The 18,287-nt window shown below is 45.7% G+C and overlaps 1 long non-coding RNA gene across 1 annotated transcript in view; it reads right to left on the reverse strand.

The window, feature by feature from the left end:
• The window catches only part of LOC108585349, a 56,681-nt gene extending 39,336 nt beyond the window's left edge, over positions 1–17,345 (reverse strand). The window contains exon 1 of the long non-coding RNA XR_002521413.2: positions 17,069–17,345. This is a non-coding gene — a long non-coding RNA (uncharacterized LOC108585349). The remainder of the gene's footprint in view (positions 1–17,068) is intronic.
• Positions 17,346–18,287: the final 942 nt, after the last annotated feature.

Raw genomic sequence — 18,287 nt, forward strand, 5'->3', positions numbered from 1 at the left:
TGCATCTGCCTGGAAAGGGCAAGATGGATTTAAAATAATTTGTGAAAACAAACCATGATCCCACTGTGTTTTGAAGCTCCAGGTTTATGATATGTAACTCAGCAGAAGCCTGGCATGAGAAGAACTCATCTGAAGATGAGAAGTTGAGAACAACTCATCTGCAGCTTTAACATTTGGGGAATGCAGCCTTTCGACAGATGTTTGCTAAATGGACAGGAGACTCCTGAAAGCAGAATTCTGCTCTTTCTGTGGACCAGCCCTGATTATTGGGAGCAGGTCTTAGCCAGTCTCCATGTGCAGTGCCTTTTAGTCTCACCTGCCTGCTACCTTATGCAGGCGTGGAACTTAATATGCTAGCTATGTTCTCCTAACCTCAGATATCTGTAAAACCAGAGACAGTAAGATAGCATGGTAGAGCACAAAATGCTTATATTTATTTGAAGCAATGCTTCCCAGAAGTTTTTAAATGCAGCTTATGGCAAGAAACACATTTTACATCTCTACTCAGTACACAGACACTCATACACACACTCATACTCAACTGAAACAAATGTCTTATGAAGCAATGTTTAATTTCACTCTCTGCAGTACACACAATACGATCTGGTATTTTCTGCTGTTTCGTTGTTTTAATATCCTGAGCATAGCTTGCTGATAGATTACAACTCACAGTTTGAAAAGCATGGGCTAAGGGGCTTCAAATAGTGGTGACAGATTGAACACACACATTTATCACCTCTCCCTTCAGAGATCTCATTAAAATTATGATAAAGGAACAAAATGGCCGAAATCCACAAGGACAAAGAGCAAACAAGAGGGATATCAGCAGATAGGGAACCTCAACAAGTATCTATCACAATGAGTAACCCACACCCCCTAAAAGAGCCAATTTTGATGGTCCTCCCATAGCTTTTGCCTTATTCTTCTTTGTAATAGGATTCAGATTTTGTTTAAAATCCCCATATTCTACTGCAAAGTCATGTTATCAGGAAAGACCAACCCTAACTCCAGTTAATTATTAGAGTAATTATTGATTAATCTAAGATAATTCTATTAATTGTGTTCCCTTTATCGGGTGATAAGTTTAAGAAGAGCTGATCCCTTAATTTTGGACATGGGAGCACAAGGGAAACTCACTCAAGACTGGGATTAATTCTGGGAAATATTTCACAGTTTCCAAAAGAGTCAGAGGAAGAGCTAATCCCAACTTGTGTATCTGGAACATACGCTGCTGCCATTTTTTGTCCATGAAGGGAAGTACCCAATGTACTCTGGCGGAACAGACAGTTTTTTGAAAACTTGAGTCCCCGATGATGTAAGTCAGCCACAAAGTTAATCAACCCCAGAGCCACCTTATTTCTGGACTTATTATGCAAGACAAAAAAATCAACTTGCAGTATGAAACACTTTTAGTTGGGTTTTCTTTACTTCAGCAAATGTATACACCAAGGCACAGCATCATAAAATTCCACAATACAAGGGACAAGTCAAGGAGCCCAGAAATTCCAATGTGGGGGACTACTAAGTCATATACAAACGAACTAGCATGTAAATGGTGTTGAACTTCAAGCACAACATTGGATACTAGAAGAAAAAAATGAATGTCTTCAAAGTTTTAAAAGAAAACACTTTTCTACCTTGAATTCTGCAATCAACCATACCATTGATCAAGAATAAAAGTAGACAAAAGTATCTTTAGACATGCAAGGATGAAAATTTACTTCCATGTGCCTTCTAGGAGCTAATAGTTGATGGGTTTCAGGAAAAGAAAAGAATATAAATGAAAATAAGGGAAGAGAAGGGACCTAGGAACCAGTGATTCCAGTCAGCAGGGTGGAAGAGCTGACAGCTACACTGTGCAGTCCAGATGGGAGTAGAAGGGGAAGACATCCAGGGAAAAATTACGTAGACTTAACAGAGTAGAAATATGGCAGATCTAGTCACAAAGTGATCATCAGAAAGAAATCAAATATACTGTATTGTATAACAAATTACCCTGAGACTTTCAGACTTAAAATGATAGGTATTTATTATCTTCCATTTTCTGCAAGGCAGACATCTGGGAGCAGCTTAGCTGGGTAGTTTCAGCTCAGGATCTCTTCTGAGGTTGTCAAGATGTCAGCTGGGGCTCCAGTGAGCTGAAAGCATGACCAGAACTGTGGAATCAGCCTTCACCATGGCTGACTCATGTTGCAGTTGGCAGAAGGCCTCAGTTCCTTGCTGGCTATGGGCAAGAGGCCTCAGCTTCCTGCCACATGGACCTGTTCAGAGGGCTGCTCAAGTGGCCTAACATGGCAGCTTGTTTTTCCCAGAGCAGGCAATCCGTGAGAAAGTTGGTGGGGGAGGCTGTAATGCCTTGTATGACCTAGTCTCAGAAGTCACATGTCATTATTTCTGCCATATTCTATTTGTTAGAAGCGATTCACTAAGTATAGCCCACTTATAAGGCAAGGAAAATAGGGTTCTGCATTTTATAAGAAAGAATATTAAAGAATTTTGGACGTGTTTTTAAACTATTACACATATGCATATAAAAATAGCATGTAAGTTAATAAGTGTGGCAAAGAGATAACTTCAAAGGAAGCAGAATCTAAAGAAAAAATGTAATCCTAATAAACCATGCAGATTTGCTGTTAACAGTATCGACATAGTTTTGGTGTTATATAAACAGTGATTATTGATTTAATTAAAAGCAACTATAGGCCAAGCGCAGTGGCTCATGCCTGGAATACCAGCACTTTGGGAGGCAGAGGTGGGTGGATCACCTGAGGTCAGGAGTTGGAGACTAGCCTGGCCAAGATGGTGAAACCCTGTCTCTACTAAAAATACAAAAATTAGCCAGGCATGGTGGTGGGTGCTTGTAATCTCAGCTACTCGGGAGGGTGAGGCAGGAGAATTCCTTGAACCCAGAAGGAGGAGGCTGCAGTGAGCCGAGATCATGCCACTGCACTCCAGCCTGAGTGACACAGTGAGACTCTGTCAAAAAAACAAAAAAGCAACTATATAGCTGTATAAGAGGGATGAGGAAAGATGAATAAGAGAGGATAAGGGAGCTAACTTTTCATTAACTCTGAGGAGGCCAATTGACATTACCTATAACTGATAAATCAAAAAAACACTATAATCAAGAAAGTCTTGGAGTCTTACACTGGCAAAAGAACAAGTAGGTCAATGAACCTATTTGTTCATTGAAAAATAGAAAACCCTGACGTAGACCTCACCCAAATACAATCAACTGATCTTTGACAAAGGGGAAAGGATAGTCTTTTCAATAAATGGTGCTGAAACAACTGGGCATCCACATGCAAAAGAATTAATCTAGTCACAGACCCTACATCCTTCACAAAAATTAACTTAAAATGGATCATAGATGCAAATGTAAAACCTAAAACTGTAAGACTCCTAGAAGGTCACAAAGGAAAGCATCTAGATGACCGCTGGGTTTGGGAATGACTTTTTAGACAACACCAAAGAAACAATTGATTAAAGAAGTAATTGATAAATTGGATTTTATTAAAATTAAAAAATTCTGCTCTGTGAAAGACACTGTCAAGAAAATGAGAAGAAAAGCCACAGATTGGAGAAAATATTTGCAAGAGATATATCTGATAAAGGACTGTAATTCGAAATATGTAAAGAAGTCTTAAAACTCAACAATAAGGAAACAACCCAATTAAAAAATGGGCAAAAGATCTGAACAGATACCTCACGAAAGAAGACATACAACTGGCAAATAAGCATATGAAAAGATGCTCCACATCATATGTCATTAGAGAATTGCAAATTAAAACAATGAGATACTGCTACACACTTATTAGAATGGCCCAAATCTAGAATCCCAATAACATCAAATGTTGGCAAGGATGTGGGGCAGCAGGAACTCCCATTCATTGCTGTGTAAATGCCAAATAGTAGTTTGGAAGACAGTTTGGCAGTTTCTTACAAAACTGAACTACTTCTGCAATACGCTCCAGAAATTGTACTCCTTGGTATTTACTCAAATGGGTTAAAAACATGTCCACACAAAACCCTGCACACAAATGTTTCTAGCAATTGTATTGATTAATTGCTACAACTTGGAAGCAGTGAAGATGTCCTTCAATAGGTGAATGGATAAATCATCATGCGTCAAGACAGTGGAATATCATCTAGTACTAAAAAGAAATGCACTATGGAAGCCATGAAAAGACATGGAGGAAACTTAAATGCATATTGCTAAGTAAAGGAAGCCAATCTGAAAAGGCTACATGCTATATGAGTCCAACTATGTGACATGCTGGAAAAGGCAAAACTATGGAGACAGGAAAAAGATCAGTGGTTGCCAGGAGTTAGCGGGGAGGGAAGGATGACTAGGTGGAGCACAGAGGATTTTTAGGGCAATGAAACCGTAAGATATTATAGTGATGGATTCATGGCATAATACATTTGTCTAAACCCATAGAATGTACAACACCAAGAGTAAACGCTAACACAAACTGTGAACTTTGGGTGAAAATGATGTGCCAATGTCAGTTCATCAGTTGTGACAAATGGACCACACTGGTGCAGGATGTTGATGATGGAGGCAACTGTTTTGGGGATGGGGGCGGGCATATGGGAACTCTCTGTACTTTCTGTTCAGTTTTGCTGTGAGCCTAAAACTGCTCAAAAAATAAAGCCTAATAAGAAAAATCGTACACTAGTTCTGGTCTATGAGCACAGTTCTTCCCCCTCCCGCTGCCAACTAGTCCCACCTGCCTCCTTTCCTGGCCCTTCCTCACTGCTGGGTCTTGTTTCAGTGCATGGATTACCAGAAGGAAAAATGTTCCCATCGGCCTCTCTCTGTATCAAACACAGGAGTGAAATAAACAAGCTTTTCAATAAAAAGGCTGGGGTGGGGGGGGGGGTGCCTAGAGAAAGGATGACTGTTGCTCATCACCCTCAGATCCTCCGACTCATCAGCCCATAATCTCACCTGTCTGACAATCTTGACCCCTCCCCTAAGTCCCACGTACTTTCTTCCTTCCCCCATCTTGATGGCACCGATGGAAGAAACTCTGGACCACTTGTGCCAGGGACACCAACCCTGCATCCTCAGCCTTGACCGGGCCATGGTGACGAGGCAGTCCTCCCCCCGCCCCACTCAGCTCCCTCTCAGTCCCCACAACAGTTCAACCTCAGATTTTTTCCTGGAGCCCCATGGGTCCCTTGTCATCCTGCACAATAGGTAGCCTTGCCTCCTACTAAACAGGGAAAGGTGAGCTAGCCAGTCCTGAATGCCCTGAGCTCTGCAACTCACCCCTGCCCTGCCTCCTGCCCGCTCCTGCCTGCCGCTGGCCTGACACTGGTGTGCAGACCTCATTCTCCTCCCTCTGCTAGCATCCCCTCCCTGCTCTCTTTGCCCTCTCCCTCTCCAGGTGTGCCCTTCATCTTATCATCACAATTCTCTCCAGGGAAAACCAAAACCATAATAAAGACAACAACAAAAATACTCTCCCAGGGATAGCAGGAATTGCACCAAAAGGCTTCATTGCTGGGGCTGTAGCGGATTTTGACTGGGCACTGAAGGTGGCGAGTCCCTAGGTTTGAATTGCAAAGGCACAGGTGGAGTTGTCAAGCAGAAGAGTGGGTGGTTAAAAAGTGGGCAGATTTCGGCCGGGCGCGGTGGCTCATGCCTGTAATCCCAGCACTTTGGGAGGCCAAGGCGGGCGGATCACGAGGTCAGGAGATCAAGACCATCCTGGCTAACACGGTGAAATCCCGTCTCTACTAAAAATACAAAAATATTAGCCAGGCGTGGTGGCAGGCGCCTGTAGTCCCAGCTACTCAGGAGACTGAGGCAAGAGAATGATGTGAACCAGGGAGGCGGCACTTGCAGTGAGCCGAGATCACACCACTGCACTCCAGCCTAGGTGACAGAGCAAGACTCTGTCTCTAAAAAAAAAAAAAAAAAAAAAAAAAAGTGGGCAACTCTCTTGGTTTGTGACTCCCCCAGCCCCTTTCTGGCATATATAACCCCCTCCAGATACACCGCTAAAGACTTAAGCCTTCTTGAAGTAGATACCATTATAAACCCCTACCTCCAAGCAAAACAGCAGAAAACCTTACACACAGAAACTAGCCATCAGATTCCTCCAGCAGCCTTGGCACTCCCTCTAACTTCTGCCCTCTTTCTTCTTTGCCAAATTTTCTAAAAGTAGCTTCACTGTCCTACTTACTAACCTCCTGTAGGCTGGTGTTGGGCTCAACCACACACCCATTAACCAGCTCTTATTATCACACTGGTTACTGCTGAATTTCCAAGTCTAATGGACACTTTTATTGTGTCTTAATAACCTCTGTGGGACACTGACTCGTCACTCTTCCTGCTGGAAATTTCTTCCCCCCTGGCTTCCATGACCCTCTCTGGCCTGGTTCTCCCCACCCCTACCCCCACCGCAACCCAATGAGCAGCCTCTGCCTTGACCTGGCCTTTCTCCCCCAGATGGAGCTCCATCCTGGTTCTCTTTGCTTCTTGTGCTCCACACCCACTGTGAGGCTTCTGATCTACACACTTTCTGTACAGCCACACCCTCCTGACCCCTGGATCTGCACTGCCATCCCAGTTATCAGTAACGAGGCTCCCAAAGTGGGTTGAAATCTGATCCAGTCCAGGAGGAATCTAGGTATCTGCAAAGGCTAAACACACTAAGAGAGTAGGCAGAGCTGGGGGCACCCCTGCCGGGTGCTGGGGCTGGAGGCTCTGTCAGTTCCTTCAGATGAGTCTCCTAAGAGCTTCGGGACTAAGTGGGGGATGAGGCGCACTGATATGGGGAGAAAAGGACCTGTCCTGGGATCAAACAGCAGTGCTAGGGCTCCACATTAGACCACAATCAACCCCCTCCCAATCAACAAAGCAACACTCAGCTGTCCCAGTGCATCTGTTCAGGCTTTGGACACACAAGTGCAGGTTTTAACTCCATGGCACAAGTGTGCATCCATTTTCAGCCTTATTTGGGGGAGGGGAAAGCTGTTTGAGTCATTTTATACGAAGAATCCACTGAATGGAACATTTGTTACTATTTAATTAGAACAAACAGAAAACATAATAGCTATGTAAAATGGAAATTGCATAAAACATGATAAGTATACACAGAATGACCCACTGCAACCTGCCTTCCTCTCAGTAAGCATCACCAAGTGATGTCCCCACCAGTCCCCAGTGCGAACAGGGATGCCCTGACCATCAGCTGGTTAGACATACACCTAGAAGCATTTTGTAAAGTCAGCTATCGGAACTTAGTCATTAGAATGTACTAAAAACTAATCCCGTACTTTAAGCAACATGGATAAAATGAAAAGATAAATCACTCATGTTTAGTGACAATAATTAAATAATAAGGCTAGACCCACCGTAAAAATGTCAACAAGTTGGGAGAATGTTAAGAGAGCAGAAAAGTTCAGACAGATGATACAAAAAAGCAGAAATGGGGAACTTGGGAGGAATTCTGCTTGTCTGGGGTCAGGATGGTAGGAAGCTTTTGTACCACGTATGGTAGCGGTGGTGTCACCTTTGGGTCCAGCCGGAAAAACAAAAACAGATGCCAGCCATAGGCAGAGGAGGAACAGCAATGTGTGTGATTGCATCCATGACCTAAAGCCCACGTGGTATTAGTGGGGTGGCCAGGGAGAGGCAAACGGTGACAACAATGATAGTGTCAACAGCACAGGGTAACTGTGGCCCAAGCACAAGCACTTTTCTGATTACCATCTATAAGATGACTCCCCAGGCTAGGTCAGGCTAGATGACCTAGCCCTGAGCTTTTATTATATCTGCAGATCCATATATCCAACCGTCTGTTGAAAACATCGGCAAGGATGTCTCTAAGTGTTTCCAGCCCAACATGTCCCAAACTAAACTCTTAATCTTAGCAACAAACTTGCTCCTCCTCCAGGCTTCTCTGTCTCAGTGACATGCCTATCCACTCCACTGCTCATGCCGGAACCCCTCGAAGCAGCCTTAATTTTTCCCACTGTCTGTTCATCCCACCTCTGAGCCACCATTTTTACACTTCCTCTTTGTCCACATCACCATCATCACTTGCCTGGACTTCTATACTCCTAAATTGGCTTTTTGCTTCTGTTCTCACCTTCGCCCCTGTAATCTGTTCTCTCCCCAGCAGATAGAATAACCATTTTAAAACTTAAATCCAAACTCTTCCTGTGGCACTCAGGATAAATCCCGGCCTCCATAGACTCACAGGGTCTGGCCTCTGCCAGCTTCTCATTTCTCCTGCGAATACTTCAACTTGCAATGAAAACTTTGCCTATGTGAGTTCCATTCCCAAGTTCTCTTGCATCTGCCTATTCACTCCAAAGAGAAATCAAGCTCCTTTTCAGGCTAAAATGCAAAATAGAGTTTGGCGTATCTCCTAAGAAGGCCAAACTCCGAGCCAATCTTTTAAAATTTCTTGCCCACGTAAAAATTCTTGAAAAGCAATCTCGATTCCCGGCCAGACTCCCTGCCCACGTGTTCCCCACCCGCGTCCCTACAGCTCCGTCCGCCTGCTCTGGTCAACACCACAGCTGGGCCCTGCCCCTTCGGAAGCTGATGCTCCAGCGAGGGCGGCGGATTTACGGTGCAAGGTTACTTGGAGCGTAAATCTGGGCCTCAGGAATCAAGGGCTTTGACATTTTTACAGCCTCCTCCTCCAAGCCCCTGCACGGACATGAGGCAACTGGAGGGAAGAACATCTGGTTTCACTTTTTTTATTCACGGCCACAGCTTCCATCTGACAAAATCCTGGATCTCGCCAGAGTTCTGGTTCTGGCTGAATGAATGAGAGACGAGGCCGTGCTCTGCAAGAGATCTCGTTTTCCTGCCTCACCATGGAGTAAGGAAGCACCAGGAATTAAAAGAGCACCACCATCGCACTGAAACAAAACGCTTGCTTGAGTCCTGGCCTGGGCGGCCACCTGCCAACTTGCTAGAAATTAAGAAAGGGCGTTTCTGAGGGAGACAGGGGGAGCCTCCGGGCCTCTCTTGCAAAGGGGGCTGAGGCCGGGGTCTTGCGCGGTGCATGCTGGGACTTGTAGTCTCCGTGGGCAAGATGGCCGCGGGGTTCTCAGGGCAGGACACAGGGGCTCCTCCTCATAACCCATTCCTGTGATCTCTGACACAGCCTGCCACAGCAATGACTGCCGTGGTCAAAGGTCACCTTGGGAGAGTGCATACAGAAACACCCATCAACCGCTCGACTCTACGCGCAAAGATAAGAAGCCGCTCTGATTAGGTGCGCCTTTCTGGACATGACTTGTCTCAGTTCCACAGGACTCGCCCAGAGCCCCGCCTCTTGACAAGGGGCTTCCTTTTCATCTGATTGAGAACTCCAGACTGGAGCAACTTCAGAAAAACGTGCCCCTCTCTGCTGTCCAACCAGCAGGGATGATCAGAACAATCAGAAAGAGGTCGCTCTGAGGAATGTTCTCCTGCAGCGAACAGAGCACCAGATCCCCTGTCCCTAATCACTGTGTGTGGCTCTGGTCAGACCCAGTGAGGGAAACGGTAACTCCTCATCGTCTGTTTCCTAAACTATGCATTGGCCTGAATGTGCCAATAAAGAAAGAAAGCAAGGCAAAGTCCAAGCAGGGCATGGCGCCATGACGCTGTAAGAAGGCACCCTGATCTGCCCTGGGGGCTCCAGTCCACTTTCTTGCCAGGACTCTGAATGCAGACTCTAAGTCACCCCAGCTCAACATCCCTCAGCAGTCCTCACAGCCTAGTAAATAAGCTCCTTTCTACACATTTGCTTTTATGGCTCTACCTCATTACTTTCTCATTCTCGTCCTCAATTCTAGTCAAGAGGGCATTTGCCAATGTTCATAGTGACCTTTTACTGAGCACTTACTTAATGCTATGAGCTTCGCTAAGCATTTATACCCATTATCTCATTTGATCCTATATTAATCCATAAGGTAGTTACTGTTATGCCCATTTTTCAGATGATGAAACTGAGGCACAGAAGTTAAAGTCTTCACACTATTTACTGCCATCAAACCTGCAATCAAGCAAGTAGTTCTGTTTGAGGTAACCATGTAGTCATGCAGACAGTCACCACAGGACATGCATAATCACCTACCCCCAAAAGCCCGCGACAGTGACTGGAAAAATTCCTAAGTGCCCTCTCCCACACTCTGCTCCCACCCTTTAATCCTGTGGCCACTCTCCACAACCCCCTTTGCATAGGTGATCTCATCTACATTCATAGCTTTCACACTTACAACCTCCAGATTAATCCCACAGATTCGTATGTACAACTGCCTATTTGAAATGTCTACTTCACTGTACGAAGGCATCTCACATGAAGCATGTCCTGACCATACCCTTCCTCCTGTAGATTGTACCTCTTCTAGATTCCTCCCAGCTAAGACTAATTACAAGCAGTGTCCAAAGCCTATCAATTCCAGCACCCTAGTGGCTTTTAAATCTGTGCCCTGTTCTCACTGCTTTAGGGTTAGATTACAACCCCTTTTCCTTTTCACCTGAATCATAAAATAACCTCTTATTTTGGACCCTCCACAAAGAAATATCATAAATTGCATCTGCAAGTTCTCTAGCACACCTTCTTTCAAACGGTGGAGTCTAATTCCTTTACCTTTGAGCATGAGCTAGACATAACAGCTCTCCTCTAGCAAATAGAACATGGCTGAAATGACAGTATGTGATTTCCGAGGTCAGATCACAAAACACATTGCCACTTTCACCACACTTTCTCAGATCATTCTTACTTTATTCTGGGCTGAGCTAGCTGCCATGTCATGGGGATACTCAAGCAGCCTATGGCAGGGTTCATGTGGAAGGAACAGGGTATCTACAAACAGCAATCACCAGCTTGGCAGCTATGAGAGTGAGCCACTTGGAAATGGCCTGATTGCTGCTCCAGCCATGCCTTCCAGTGCCTGTGACCCCAGCCTGCATCTTCATGGCAACCTCCTGGGAGACCCTTAACCAAAACCTCTCAGCTAAGCAGCTCCAAAAATCCTGATCTCCACCCTGCCACACACAGAACCAAATGTGCTGTCATTTTAAGGCATTATGTTTTGAAGTAATTTAGTGTGCATGATGATAACTAAACCCTTATCCCGTTCCCCACTTATCACAGCCAGGGCTATATTTTTAAAATGCAAGTGTGATTATGTCATTCCCCTACTTAAAATTCTTTTATGACTCTCCATCACCTACAGACTAACTGTGAAACTCATTAAGACAGCATCCAAGTTCTTCAGCATCTGGCCTCTTTGGCTTCAACTCTCAAGAGCTCACTGAAGGAGTCTTTTCTCTGGCAGGCCAGAATTTGTTTTATATCCGATCCCCCTCTCTCAGAGATACTCCTTGAAGTAAGTGTTAGATCACACTCCTAAGAGTTGTAGGTACTTTTTATCAGTACACTCATGAACATTTACCAGGGCACTGCCCACTCCTGCCCAGGAAAGAGTGTCCTCTACATCTGTCTCCTAGGCAATAGAACAGTACTGAGCTAGAGGGAGGCACTCAGGAAGTAATTCTGATGCAAGAGAGGATGCAATTGATAGGGGAAAAGTTATCTAAGACTGATTTCAATAGCAATCGCTGACTGAATCAGAGAGCCCAATTCCAGCAGACATTCTCTATCAACTCATCTAGATAAAACCAACCTTTTTGGAGACTAAGTCCCTTTCTGGAGACTGAGAGTCTGAAAAACACTCTGTTTTGTGTTTTCCGGAAGAACAGCCTGGTGGGATGGTGTGATGCTTTAAGGCAGCACCTGCATCCTCCCATCCCCCCATGGCCCTGATACTTGAGGCATCCCATCAGGTCATCCTGACACCTGGGTGCCATTGGAAACTATCTGAACCTGGAACACTGGGATTTCAGGTTCAATGTTGGTGTGAAGGGTGTGCCTATGAGAGGCCTGGGAAAAGTCAGGCACATTTACTTTAACCACAATGATGTACTGGGGCGCTACTATATACAGACCCTAAGACTTTAGATATATCAGCAATCTTACAGGGGAGGAAAAGTAAGTGGTATTTTATACTGTTCATCTAAGTGATTCATGTTTCATATAGATTAGATTAGGAAACACCAGTTTTAATCACTCTTAGAAAAACGTATTTGTGTGCGGGGATGCCTGGGGTGGGGGTGGGGGCTCTGGAAGGTCACTTAAATTGGTGGTTGCCTCACCAAGGTGATGAACCTGAAGGCTTTTTTTTTTTTTTTTTTTTGCGATGGAGTCTCGCTCTGTCACCCAGTATGGAGTGCAGTGGCATGATCTCAGGTCACTGCAACCTCCGTCTCCCAGGTTCAAGTGATTCTCCTGCCTCAGCCTCCCAAGTAGCTGGGACTATAGGCACATGCCACTACGCCCAGCTAATTTTTGTAGAGATAGGGTTTCACCATATTGGTCAGGCTAATTTCAAACTCCTGACCTCAAGTGATCCACCTGCCTCTGCCTCCCAAAGTGCTGGGCATGAGCCCCCACGCCCGGCCTGAAGGCTTTTATACTTAGAAAATACCTGAACTCCTCCACATGGCTGACAAGGCCCACAGAGCTGCAGGGCCACCCAGGCAGCTCTGGCCTCCTCCCCCTACCTGGGGCTGTCACCCGGGTCTCTCTTTCATTCCTGGGATGCGCTGAGGGACTTGATGTCTTCTCCTTCTCCAAATTTTTGCAGGGCTGGCTCCCTTAGTTGTTCAGTCCTAGCTCAGATGCTACCTCCTGGGGGCCTATTCCCTGCACCATCTTTCAGAAGTCACCCCTCCCTCTGTGTAAGACAGGCTGGAGCAAGGAATTTGCATTTCGGTAAAGGCATTGCTGATAATGATAGCTAAGAAAGCTCTCATTTCTTCATATCAAAACTTTGGTCCACTGGGCATTGGTGATGGAGGTGGGAGGGGAGAGGATTCCTCCTTGTTGCTTTGGATCTTTTTTGGAAATGAGTGCTTTTAGGGCTTGCTCCACAAAGGGGGAAAAAAAATCTAAAAATGTTCTGGCTTCACTATAGTGTTAATGGTTTCTTCTCAAGTGTTTGCCTAATTGCCTTTAATTAGCAAAAACTTGAAGGAAGTTGATGGCTTAAATGCAAGCAGTTCATAACCCTCACATAGGTCATTTACTTTGAGGCAAGGGAGTGGCTTTTGTGCCCTAGGGCAGGAAGGAGAAGGGGCAGTGTAAACTCTCTGGGCCAGGCAGGCCTCCTTCAGTGCAGGCCTTAGCTGCTGCCCAGCAGCAGGGAGGCATAGCTGCACCTGATGAAAGTGACGCTTGCATTCCGTCCGAATCCCCACTGGGCACCACAGCACATCCTACAGCATCTGGATACTGATGTCTCCAAGGCTGGTGTGTTTTCAACCTCTTGATTCTTTACTTTATTATGGACTATTTCATAGTCTAATTGTGTGCCTGTCTTCTTGTTCTATTTATAATGGGTCACATATTTATATCATATTCCTTATAATATTATAAGGAATATATATAATATAGATTATATTTTAGTCCTGAAATTTATCAAGGAATATAAGATATTATATTACAATATTAATTATAATTTATATTTATTATATATTATAAGATAATATTATACTATATTATAACTATGTTACCTTATATTCCTTGATAAAATTCAGGACTAAAAAACAAAAAGAAAGTGAAATAACCAGCCATAACCCGTCCTGGCTGCTCCGTGCAGTCAACATCAGTGGTGTCCTGGTAAGCTGGCTCTACAAAGGAAGTGGGGGAAAAAACCCTGACATGCCATGTGCTGGTTTCTTGGTATAAATACTCCTACCATGGCCAACCAGCTAGCAAAATTTCTGAATATTTAACAGTCAGTTCCCAGGAGCCCACACAGGCTGATCATAGCACATCACGGCAAAATACCTTCCCATCAGCCCATCTTAGGAATATTGCAGTCTGAGCTCTGCCACAGCCCCTAACTAAAGAAAATAAAGGCCAGGTGCTGTGGCTCACGCCTGTAATCCCAGCACTTTGGCAGGCCAAGGTGGGAGGATCAGTTTAGGCCAGGAGTTTGAGGCCAGCCTGGCCAACATGGTGAAACCCTGTCTCTACTAAAAATACAAAAATTAGCCAGGCATGGCGGCGGGCGCCTGTCATCCCAGCTACTTGGGAGGCTGACGTGGGAGAATCACTTGAACCTGGGAGGCAGAGGTTGCAGTGAGCCGAGATCGCACTACTGCACTCCAGCCTGGGTAACAAGAGCGAAACTCCCACAAGCAAGCAAGCAAGCAAGATAAGGAAGGGAGGAAGGGAGGAAGGGAGGAAGGGAGGAAGGGAGGAAGGGAGGAAGGGAGGAAGGAAGGAAGGAAGGAAGGAAGGAAGGAAGGAAGGAAGGAAGGAAGGAAGGAAGGGACTAGTGTCTTCTCCACAAACACTGGTAGCCCTTATTTTCTAAAAGAAATCTAAGCTAGTATACCAAAATCTGGTTGAGTGAATATTCAAGAAAAAAATCATCCATAATCACTATGAACAATCAATCTCTTATATGAGAAGCATATTGATTGTGTGTCCTGTCCTGCTTCTCAGCTTGTTGCTGAGTGTGGGGGTGGGGGGAATTCCTGATGGCAGGGACCTTGCCTCCTTAATGCGCCTTTGCCCTCCAGCAAGGTCAAAGCTTTCAATCCACAGGGAAGCTCAATTATCCTAATAGGAGGATAGCTGGCCTTACTGAGGGAGTTAACTGAGTTAGGAGCCACAGCCTTTGCAGAAAAGTTAGATGAAAGCTGGAAGTGAACCTGACCTACATAAGGTACCAGGCCTGAGTCCCATGCATTTGACAGATGCAAATAGCCTTCATCCAGACTCTGCTGGAAGGCAACCAGTGGAGGTTCCAGCGCAAGGCTCAGCAGCAAACCTGGACCTGCCCCACATCAACTGGAAATTTCAAGGCTAGGCCAGGTATGAGGCTATGCAGAAAGAGATAAGACATGTGTGCCCCACCTCAGCCCTTGCACAGCCCCAGCAATGCTAACCAAATCCCATCCCAGCCAAAGGGCCAGGAAGAAAAAATAAAAGACAAAAGCACCACATGGAAAAGAAAAATTCAGCAAATAGCTCTCAAGACCAAATGCCTAGCAAACAGCTGTGTGCCAGAGCTCCTCCTTACTGTGGAAAAAAAGGAATAAATGTTCTGCACCTATATGTCTCATGTGGATAAAAACAATGAAGTTGTTGTTTCACGGATTGATTGTGTCAACATCCATGGAGTCCTTACCATGTGCCAGTAACTGGGCAAAGTGCTGAGGACACAAAAGTAAAAAGGACAGCCTGTGTCCTCCTTCAGATCTCGTGACCCTGGCAAGCGGGCAGCTGGGTCCCCGCAGGACAGAGGTCTGGGAGAATTGCTGGTGTTTGCGCACGTGCAAGTGCCTGCAGACTGCAGAGTGCAAAGCCAAGAAGCGGCAGAGGATGGAGACCAGAGGCAAAGCAAGGATTCAGATTAATGGACAGCCCTGTCGGAGTCAAACAAAGACCCAGCCTGGGAAGCCAACACCAGGTAGGAGGTGAAAGTACTGAAGCCACAGTCACCCAGATAGAGTCAAGTAGGTTTGGAGTAGACATTGAGGGCAGCACCTGCAAGATTCTTTCAGGGACAGAAAGGAGCCTGTGTCCTCCCCCTCATTGGGAAGGGAGCTATTAGAACAACTATTACTGGTTCAGGAACTGTCGAGGCAATCTAAAACACCATCAGTGTACCATTATTTGGTGTGCCACTAAGAAAGAAATAAACCCTAACGAATTATGACACACCACCAATGTTACATGTATTTCAATTTCAGAAATGCTAAAATAAGAACTAATGTGTATCTTAGAATCAATGAAATACAGTAGTGGGGCATAGATAATTGGGTGAAATATTTGAAGTGAAATGGATACAGACACTGAATTGCCAGAATAGATTAAATAATGTCACACTGTTTGGGATACACTTTTATCACATTGGGAATCCTGGAAAACCATGGAGACAGGCAGGGCACAGCAAAAAGAAAAGAATGAAGTGGTGGCCTCTGGCTCAGCCATCTCTAAGATAAGAGAGTGAAACTGATCACGAGATCCCCATCATTAGTTAGGGACCCTCATTAACTTGGTTTCTAGTCCTCCATTCTTCTAGGCAGTGTCTTCTTTCTCAAATTACATCCATCTATGGGGGGGTCAGGGGGTGGGGGCGGGGACTGCATTATGAGCACCAAAATGTGAACAAGTAGTGCATTAGTTCTGTGAAGTCTTGTACCTGTGATCCCTTTCCTCACACACGTATCAATTCTGTTTCCTACCCATGGTTGGGTTGACTTCCACTGGGGTAATATATACATGTAAAGACACACATAAAATCTGGCAAAAGTAAGTAGCTGTATTGTTCAACACCCATAAGCTTGGGCCTGATGGATGAATGACCGCAGGTGGGAGGCAGGAAATAGTTAGGTCTCATTAGAGGGACGAGTGTGGCAGAGCTACAATACAAATTGAAAACAAAAGACCAAGAAAGACTACCTGGATGGCGAGACTTAAAACACAAACTGATGAGCCATAAGGAATGGAAGGAAGGATGTCTTCAAACATAGACTGTACCAGTACAAACTACAGAGAATCTATCCTAGAGGGGTTAATGGCTGGAAAGTCACAAAGGGTCACTCGCCTCCTCCCCTACTTCCCTGGCACCAGTAACATCAGCGTGGACAGAACCCTGGCGGATCTGCTCCTGGAGTGTTCGAGGGAGGGGAGTACTGAGGCTAAGCATCGCATCTCAATCAGGCTGCCGGCCCCCTGAGAACAGGCCCTGTGTCCTATTTCTGTGTTCTCTACAGTGTGTCCTGCCCGTGGCAGAGGCCACACAGGACAGGGCTGAGGGAGGATTGTGGGTTTTCTTCATTACAACCCTCCTCAACAGTTAGAAACTGTCCTTATACCCAAGGACAGTCCTACACCAGATCACCTGGGCAAACCAGGCCCTTGTCCAGGCTGGACCACCCAGGACTTACCCATGTGTTTTCAGGGTCTTAGAGGAAGGCTTCACCTCCCCTGCAGCTGAATGAAAGCTGCCACGTCCCACTTACCCCACTGGGGTCGGATCTAGAGAGTCTCCGGGGCTGCTCCACCATACCATTTTCCCCAGGTCTTTCTGATCACCGCATGTTCCTGCCAGGGCGTCTGCACATCTGCCTGCTGGGGGCTGGGAGTGGCCGAGGCCCCAGCTCCCAAACGAAGACCTAGCCCTGAGTGTGCAGAATGGCAGGTCTCAGATGCAGAGCCACCGCTGGCACAGGGTAACATGGAAAATGCCTGGCCTTGGCACAAGTGCATTCTGCTCAGAATATCTAGCAGGAATCGTACTCAGAGGGCAGAGGCAACTGCATTTGTGGGGAGAAAATGTGGGGCGATGCAGTGTCCCGAGCAGCTTCCTGACCCCCGTCATCGCCGTCCTTGCGTTGTGCCACCGCCCTTGAAGATACTTCTTTTGGTGGTTCTGTGGGAGCTGCTGCAGATAAGGACGGGGTGTCAGTGTCTGTTTCTCCTCAGCCACTCTCGGCGAGGTCGCTGGGTGCCAGATATGGAAACATAAATGGCAGCTGCTGTCCTGAAAGCAGGTGGCTGCTCTGACCAGGGAGGGAAATGGCTTGGGGACTTACTCATGCAGCCTGAGAGCCACAGAGTAAGAATAAGCGTGCAACAGGTGTGTGTAGGCACGATTGTGTATGCCTATATCTGCGTGTAAGGTCCAGAGCTGTGAGCTCACACACACATAGGCACACAGATACACACATACAGGAACACACAGACACACGCACTTGCATGCACACACACACACACAGATGCACATACACACACATACATACACACACAGACATGCAGAGACATACATACAGATGCAGAGACATACGCACAGACACACACATACAGATACACACAGACATGCAGAGACATATATACACACACAGACATATACACAGACACACACATATGTATACACACAGGCACACAGAGACGTACACACAAACACACACATACGGACACACAGATGCACACATACAGACACATACACACATATACATAAGCACACACAGACATACCCACAGAGACACAGACACACATGTGCACACACACAGACACACACAGACACACACAGAAACACACGCAACACACAGACACACAGATACAAACACATAACACATACACAGAGATACAGAGGCACACATGTATTTATATATACACAGACACACACACGCTTACTCACATAGCACACACATACACAGAGACACGCACAGATACACACAT

Source organism: Papio anubis, chromosome 6 (genome assembly GCF_008728515.1).
Source record: "Papio anubis isolate 15944 chromosome 6, Panubis1.0, whole genome shotgun sequence".
NCBI classification, from domain to species: domain Eukaryota; kingdom Metazoa; phylum Chordata; class Mammalia; order Primates; family Cercopithecidae; genus Papio; species Papio anubis.